We start from the raw sequence: 7,431 nt of genomic DNA, 5'->3' as shown, positions 1-7,431 counted from the left end.
CGCGGAGGGCCCAACGTACAGCTTCAAGGGCCCTGCTGACGTTATAATTTTAATTCAGAATGGGGCTTGAGGTCGATTTTTCCTGATTGACTCCAGAAATGCGCTGTATTCAATCACCTGCTTACAAACTGAATGAGTGCAAACCGCATGGTTTGTGGCTCTGCGTTGACGAAAAACGCAGCTTTGGACGAAAAAGATGCTTTCACGGGCTGTTAGTCGGACCCCTTTTCTTTTCTTGCCCCTTGTTGATTACTGCCACAGCGCGCGGAGATATCCCGGAACATTTGAAACAATGTATTGTTGGTGTACAATAGTAAAGCTTTGCCTAGCCACAGGCTTCGGTGCACAATGTATGTGACATGAAAATATATTAGATGTAGCCGCTCATGCAGCTGTGCACGCAGAATCACATATAATCCGGTTCACACGAAAAAATCTAATGCACTGACTTGCATGTATTCAAATAATACCTGGTTCTCTGGGACGGTCCTAACGTGTTTAAGGTCTCGGACATCTAATAAATGCCATCAAATTGGCGCACGGCAAGATTTAATGGCTATAAAGGCGCGAGAACGATAGTTGCGCAATAAACAGGTTATGGTCGTTTTGCCTTGAATGCGCATATTTCTTCAAATTCGACATCATAAAGCGCATTTTAGATGCGAAGTAAGTATCTTAAGGCGGAGCTCAATCCGGTGGTGGTGGTGGTGGTGTGCGGCGTGACCACCCTTACTGCGCATGCACATACCCACTCCACACACCTCCTCTCCACTCACCCTCTCCTCTCCCCTCTCCACTTTCCCTCTCCCCTCCCCCTTTCCACTCTTTCTGAAACGCGGGCTAGACATGCCGAAATTCTCTCCTGCGCAACGCCGCGATGAGCTCGAGCGCATGCGCGTTCCCTCCGCTTCTCTCTCCTCTCCCACGCTGCCCCCTCTCGCCCGCCTGTGGACCGCGTTCCCCGCTCACCCTGTGAGAATTAACGGCCAGGCTAGATGGAAGATACGACGCGCGTAGCGTCCCTCTTCGCGTTCCACGACGCGAGGTCGGTAGCATGCCCAACGAACGCCAACGGAACGCGATCGTGCAAGTGCTCCGGCTTCGCATCGCCTCATGGTCCCCTTTAGCGGGAGATGGGGTAATTTTTTATAGAGCAGTCACTAGCGTTGTCATGTGCATTCAATGGCTTTACTCGCTCTGAAAACGAAACACGCTTAATGATGCACATTTACGATGTCGCTGCCGGCAGCATTTTCGGCACTTCGTTTAAAATCCTTGATATTATAGTGAACGCGAATTGTGTCCGTGAAGCGGCATCCATGTTTTCTTCTGAATAGTCAATAATATGCGATCTCCTTGCCAACATACATTCTTTTTGCATCACAGCTCTGCAAAACACAAACTGAGAACGAGGGCACTCATCCCACGGACAACTTGAGTTGAGGGAGCTTATCTGGCTGTAAATGCATTTTATCAAGGCCTAAATTGTATAGTCACGTGCCACCGCTTTATATTAAAGGTCTTAGCAATTAGCGCCGCTTTCAATGTGCGAACGAGGTACAATATTGTTCTATTTGGCAGGACCAAATCAAAGTAACTATCGATCCACGAAAAAAAAAAAAGATCATCTGAAGCACTTGCGACTTTCCAGATACATGTAGTGCGAACCTTCCTTTTCCGTGCTTATCGCATCACATTAAGTTTGCTAAATACAAAATCTTCCACACAAATGTTTGACTATTTGAAATTATGTGTCCATCTCTGTCATCATGCAAATATAACTATGGAACACACCAAGGAACAAGCTCTCAACTCATTCCAGCCGCAGCCGAAAATCTTTCTCAGATACTCTCGACTGTTTTTTGATCGTCAAGAGATGCTAAGTCATGAATATAGACCGGATTTCAGGCAAATCCACATTTTGTTCCTTGCGCTCCTATCGCGCCACTTTAATATATGAGCATGAATTAGTGGTTAAGAACGGCTTTTATAGTGTTTTTATAGAGCCTATAAATGCCTATTTTTGGCGTTTGTGCCTAAATGTTTGAAAATGCCTATAAATGCCTATTTTCAAGTTTGTAGCTCATATTAACACTATTTAGCCTTAGGATTCGCTCCCGGGTGCAGTTTGAGACCATTATCCATGTTACCACGCGAAATTGACTATTCGGACCCATGGGGTTCAAGCTAGTCCTCTAGTTCAACCAACCCCCGCAAACAACCGCTAGCAGCCGTGGAGTGGGACACGCCGGCGAGCATTCGCCGCCGCTGAAATGTGGCGCGAGCGGTTGGCGAATGAGAGACCGTGGAGAGCCGTCACCGGAAAGGAGAGTGAACAGCAATAAAAAGTAAGAAAAATGTGATGTGCAGGCGACTTTTGTTTTTGTAATTTGTTTTGTAAGGTACGTGTTCACTGCGTAGCGTAGCCAGAATGCTTTTGTTTTGTAGGATGGGTTCAATCAAACTTTATGTATGTTCGTGCGTGCGTTGTATGAGTGCGTGTATATACGCCTACGCAAAACTGAAAAGTTTCGGGGAGAGGAGGGGGAAAGGTTGAAACCCCCAAACCGCCCCCTCCCCCCCACTTGGCTAAGCCAGGGTGTTCACTGCCAGGGAAGAAATTGGCTCTACGCGATTCGACCCGGCCAATAGGAGGAATCCCTCTCTTCTGGTCTTTTAGCGATCTGGCTATCGGCTCCTGCTCAGCCCTTCTCAGTCAAGCCAAGAAGACACCCAGGAGTGTGTTGATTCGACAGTGGACACTTGACTCACCGTGCAGAACACGGGAGAGACCGTGTTCTGCGAAGTGTGCAGGACAAATCACAATTGCGCGGCTATGTTCATCTGTTGCCACCTTTGTACAACCTTAGGCAATAGCATATTCGTTTTCCTGTAGTGGACAGGTAGCGCAAGTTCTGGCTTGAAATTATCTGTGCTTATGTAAAGATTGATTGTGCCTATATTTACGGCGTTGGTGACCTAAAACGTTCCTTTGCCTGCCTATTTTTGGCGCCTAAAACGACATTTTTTAGTGCCTAGAAGTCCTGTCCCTAGTCATTAATTTCCTCTCTCATCCAAATTCAATCGGATTAGAATTTCGTTCACCCCTGAAATATAAGACTCCCTGCCGTTTTCGCAAGTTTTCGTAACCTGAAAATAAAACTATGGAAACACACCTACACTAGTCGATATGTTCAGTTCACTTCTAGCCATTTAAAAATGCACAATATGTCAGCCGTAAAGACATTAACGCCAAGGGGCAGAAACACACCTCTCCACACAAACTGAAAGAAATAAAAAAAGGAAAAAGGCACGATATTCAAGACAATCACCAAAAAAGGGTACTGGAAATCTTTTATTCAGAAAGCAATTCACTTCCCACAAACACAGCCACGCAAGCTGAGAAATTCAGCAACAGGCCCTCCCAATCAACACCGCCACAGAAATACGTCACTTTCCACTATGTCCGAGGCTCCAGCGAAACCATCGCTCGTAGCCTGAGAAAATAAGGCATCCGTGCAGCGGTGCAAGTCTACGAACAGAATAGCGCGCTCTCTGCCTGCTTCGAAAGACCGGTCGCCGAAAGAGAGAACCCAAGGCATTGTATAAAAAATTGCTTGATATGGCTGCGATGGCAGCTGCATAAGCGAAACCGAGAACCAGACGGAAACGACGTCCCCAGTTTTACAAGAGATCGCAACCCCATAGCCGAACATTCCAAGACGTATACCACTGAGTTAATCTTACTGAAACTGGAGTCCTCGCAACCAATTACCGGAAATGAATCCTGGCATATCGAAAGGGCCTCAAACAACGCTAACCTCACTCAAGGCAACCTGCCTCTTATGTACACGTTGGGCATTCGCTCCACTCTGCGCAGTGCAAAAAGAAAAGAAAGACGTGGGCGTACAGCCTCACACAGCCTGGTACTCCAAGTATCCCCTTTCTCTGTCCCCCATCTCACCGACACAGGCACACACAGCCATACAGCTCCCCACCTTCAACACCCGTCAGGCCCTCGAACTCTTGTGTTCTTGAAGGTAAACATTAGACAGAAGTCTGTCTGGTTGGGTAATTAAACTGAGAAAAATATTATTTATTATCCAACCAAATTTGCGTAAACACGAAGAACCCGATCTCACGAAGAACCCGATGTTTCGGAAGCGGCTTGGTTCCTTCCTCAGAGGGGACTTTGCAGCGGCGTCTTGAAGGCACTCTGGCGGCGGTCAATGACCCCACGCATTACCGCGGTGCGTAGCCCATGCGAATACAGCGGGGGGAGGGTTCCGAGGGAACGGTTGATGTTTTGAGTGGTTCGCTGAATGTGCCACGACTCCAATAATAATCTCCTCCTCAATTGGGTTTCACTTTCACGGACGGCCGTTCTGTTGAAGTCTATTTTGTGGTCAAACGTCTCGGCGTGTTCGGCGACGGCGCTGCGCTCTTTGTTGAATTTCCGGACGTCGTTTACGTGTTGTCCAATTCGTTCGGGAAAGTTTTTGGTCTCGCCGATGTACGATGAGGGGCACTCGGCGCACGGCTGTGTTCTTGTGGACGTGCACCACCACCGCCTGACGCACCCTTTCATGCACGCCGAACAAGAAAAGAAGCCCTATTCATGCGCCTCCTTTCCTCAAAATTTGAAGAAGGAGCGTTTCCTAAACGTGTGCACAATGCCCACCCAAACTTCCAAAGATAAGGCGTGTTGTAACTCCACACAGGGAGACGTACTCGTGGAATGTCTTTATTCCATCGGTTCTGTGGTAACACACTCTGACACACAGATAGCAAAAGCCCCCCATCCAAGTATACGTGAATGCACACATCTAATCACGAACAGGCACATACACAGAACAAACACTCAAGTCCACCAATCACAATCGCGGCACAGTCTTGCACGCGCGCATGTTCCGAAGCAACGCCACAGTGCGTTGGGCGCAACGCCACAGCGCGTTCGATGCAACGCCGTAAAGCGTTGGATGCAACACTCCTTTCCTCCTATTTATGAGTGGCTATAACCGCAATTGAGCATGCTCTAAAGAACGGAAGAAGCCTCAAAGCTATGAAGACAAAACTGTGCATAGGCAAAAATCAGATGTATGCATTAAGGGACAAGGAAGGCAAGGTCACAACCAATATGGATAGAACAGTTGAGGTAGCGGAACAGTTCTACAGAGATCTGTACAGCAGCCAAGACAGTCAGGATGATAACGTAAGAAGCAGTAATAGCCCAGAGGAATCGCACGTGCCACCAGTATTGACAGGAGAAGTAAAGAAAGCCCTAAAGGGAATGCAAAGAGGCAAAGTCGCTGGTGAGTATCAGGTAACATCAGACCTGTTGAAAGACGGTGGAGAGATTATGTTAGAAAAACTGGCCACCCTGTATACGAAGTGCCTCTCGACGGGCTCATTCGGCAAGCACTATCAAATCATGAATGGTAATCTACCACTATCCCTCAAGAGGAAGGTATATAACAGCTGCATCTTACCGGTACTTACCTACGGAGCAGAAACCTGGAGACTTACAAAGAGGGTTCAACTTAAATTGAGGACGACGCAGCGAGCGATGGAAAGGAAAATGCTAGGTGTAACCTTAAGAGACAGGAAAAGAGAAGAGTGGGTCAGGGAACAAACGGGGGTTAAGGATATCATAGTTGAAATCAAGAAGAAATGGGTATGGGCCGGGCACGTAGCACGTCGGCAGGATAACCGGTGGTCATTAAGGGTAACTGACTGGATTCCAAGAGATGGCAAACGCGTGAGGGGGAGACAGAAAATTAGGTGGGTAGATGAGATTAAGATGTTTGCAGGTATTACGTGGCAGCAGAAAGCACAGGACCGGGTTGATTGGCGGAACATGGGAGAGGCCTTTGCCCTGCAGTGGGCGTAGACAGGCTGATGATGATGATGATGATAACCCCAACGGTCTGGAGGCCGTCGATTTCGGCCGCTGCTTCTAACGGTGATCGGTGGGGAACAGTCAGGGTTGGGTGATCCTTGTGCTTGTTCCGGTGCCAGCTGGGTGTCCGGTGGCTCTGATGAACTGGGCACAAGCACTTCCGCAGCATGCGGCAAATCAATTTCACTAGGCTCACAGTTCCGGTCTATTTCCAGAAAAGACCTTCGCAAATAATCGGCATGCACGTATCGCACACGGCCTCCGACACGGACCAAATACGTGCACGGCGACTTCACTCGTGTCACTTTTCCTGGCAACCATTTAATAACATCACCTCGCACTGAGCGCACCAAAACAGCATCACCGATAGAAAAGGACCGCGGTACACCCTGTCGCTTGTGTGCAGACAATTTCACTCTTTCCGCTTTGTCTGACAGTTCACTCCTAACATTTGGTTGAAGCAATGTTAGCCGAGTCCTCAGTTTGCATCGGAGAAAGAGTTCGGCGGGTGTTTTCCTCGTGAAGGTATGGGGCGTCGTGCGGTAGGAGAACAAAAAGTTGTCGATTCTATGCTGCAGCGATCGGCTTTTTCCTTTCCTTTCATCGTCTAGCAGCTGTTTAAGAAGTGCTTTCTTCGTAGTTTGTACTGCTCGTTCGACCGCACCGTTTGACTGTGGGTGGTAAGGTTGCGTGAGCGTGTGTTTTACACCGTTCGCTTTTAAGAAGGCCTCAAATTCAGCAGCAGTGAACTGAGGGCCGTTATCGGTAACCACCTCAGTTGGAAGCCTATGCGACGAAAACAGAGAACGTACAGATTCCACAGTTTAGCTGTTGTTGAATGCATGATTTTCACTTCAAGGCATTTCGAATATGCATCCACAGCAATCAAGAACATATGCCCTTCCTTAGCTGCAAAATCTAAATTTACTCTTTCCCATGGGACATCGTTTACTCGCCACTGACACAAGGGTGCTGGCTGCGTCGAAGGGAGTACAGATTGGCATGTTTTACATCGGCGTACCACTTGTTCTAGAGCATTATCTATGCCTGGCCACCACACCATTGAACGTGTCACTGCTTTAATTTTGGTGATCCCCAAATGCTGCTCGTGCAAAAGAGCTAGAACCTGGGCTTGCGAACTTTCTGGTACTACGACCCTGTTGGTCCAAACAATGCAGCCATTATCAACTGCAAGGTCCAACCGACGAACCCAAAATGGCTGTAGCTCATTTGGAACGCTTTTTGGCCAACCGTGCCATATCATGTTTCGAACGCTTAGTAGCAGTTTGTCACGGTCTGTTGCGCGTTAAATATCTTTAGCTGTGAGCGGCGAATCAGTGAGAGCGGAAAAGTAAAATATTTCTTCAGCCAGCCCTTCAGTGTCAGATAGCGGCAGGCGGGACAACGCGTCGGTATTAGCAATCGCTGATCCCGGTTTATGCACAATTATGTATCGATAGTTAGCCAGGAAGGTCAGCCATCTATGCACTCTTGCGGTAGCCACAGCGCTTCCCTGCCTCTTTGGGTCAAAC

The sequence above is a fragment of the Rhipicephalus sanguineus genome, chromosome 7 (assembly GCF_013339695.2).
Source record: "Rhipicephalus sanguineus isolate Rsan-2018 chromosome 7, BIME_Rsan_1.4, whole genome shotgun sequence".
Lineage (NCBI taxonomy): Eukaryota > Metazoa > Arthropoda > Arachnida > Ixodida > Ixodidae > Rhipicephalus > Rhipicephalus sanguineus.
This window is presented reverse-complemented; position numbering follows the sequence as displayed.